Source organism: Ascaphus truei, chromosome 11, assembly GCF_040206685.1.
Source record: "Ascaphus truei isolate aAscTru1 chromosome 11, aAscTru1.hap1, whole genome shotgun sequence".
Taxonomy (NCBI): Eukaryota; Metazoa; Chordata; class Amphibia; order Anura; family Ascaphidae; genus Ascaphus; species Ascaphus truei.
Genome location: NC_134493.1, coordinates 8,503,523 through 8,504,933, shown reverse-complemented (window position 1 = coordinate 8,504,933; position 1,411 = coordinate 8,503,523). Strand labels below are relative to the sequence as shown.

Here is a 1,411-nt window from a genome sequence, read left to right as displayed (position 1 = left end):
TATGTATGTGTGTGTGTCGGTGTATATGTGTGTGTTGTTGTATATGTGTGTGTGTCGGTGTATATATGTGTGTGTGTGTGTGTGTGTGTGTTGGTGTGTCGCTGTATATGTATGTGTGTTGGTGTGTCGGTGTATATGTGTGTGTATATGTGTGTGTGTGTGTGCCTGTATGTCATTTTGTCGATATCTATGTCCTTATATATTTTTCATGTTACAAGTCAAATATATATTAAGAAGAGAATCAGGCAATTTTATAAACCAGTTAAAAATGTATTAACAATTGAAAACACAACATTTAAGTAAACTTTTAAATAACTTTTTCTTTAAACTGTAAAATAATAAAGATTCCCAACGTATTTCAAATTACTTCATGCCAATACATTTCTACTGGGAGGCGTCAAATTCCTCCACAGTATCATGAACAAGTTCCTGAAACTTTCGTCTGAAACGAAGTTATGACATTTTGTCCAGTGGCGTGATGTACTGTAAAAAACTTAAAAAAAAATCCATGTCCTCATTGCTGTCCGCCATCATTTCATGTACAAGTCCAAATTTCTGTTCCTCGATATTAATCATTTTACGATGTAAATCGTTAGTGCTCCTGGATTTTTTGGCGACTGGTTCAGCAGCCGCCACACACACGGGAACTACCTCGTCTTCAACGAAGGACATTTCAACGAAGCTGTCATCCTGTGTACTTGTTTCCTCCAGGTTTGACTCGGTTCTTGCTGGGAGCATTTGTTCTTTCAGAAACATCATATTAGCAAAGTAAGGCCACGTTGATGTATATTCCGTGGTGGTGCTTGGACTGGGGTCCCCTGATCGTGGTGGCTTCACTTTCTTTAACTCTCTGCTGAAAGCATCTCTAAAATTCTTCCATTTATTTTTGGCAACATCCGCTACAAATAGAAATAAAAAAAAAATATTTTATTGGAATACATATAAGATATTACATTATTGTTGTAGGGGGTATGGGAAATCTGTTACCACAGAGGGGTGCGGACGCTGTAGGGGGTATGGGAAATCTGTTACCACAGGGGGGTGCGGACGCTGTAGCGGGTATGAAAAATCTGTTACCACAGGGGGGGGCGGACGCTGTAGGGGGTATGAAAAATATGTTACCACAGGGGGGCGGACGCTGTAGGGGGTATGGAAAATCTGTTACCACAGGGGGGGCGGACGCTGTAGGGGGTATGAAAAATATGTTACCACAGGGGGGCGGGGACGCTGTAGCGGGTATGGAAAATCTGTTACCACAGGGGGGCGGACGCTGTAGGGGGTATGGAAAATCTGTTACCACAGGGGGGGGGGGGGGCGGACGCTGTAGGGGGTATGGAAAATACTTACGTGCAATGTTCAGATTTGAGCCCTATCTCTTTCCAGAGCTTGTCATGCACCAGCCTGTCATGGT

General features: G+C 42.7%; 1 long non-coding RNA gene across 1 annotated transcript in view; it reads right to left on the bottom strand.

Annotated features, from left to right (window-relative positions):
- Positions 1-249: 249 nt before the first annotated feature.
- The window catches only part of LOC142462858 (uncharacterized), a 2,150-nt gene continuing 988 nt past the window's right edge, over positions 250-1,411 (bottom strand). The window contains exon 2 of the long non-coding RNA XR_012787285.1: positions 250-899. This is a non-coding gene — a long non-coding RNA (uncharacterized LOC142462858). The remainder of the gene's footprint in view (positions 900-1,411) is intronic.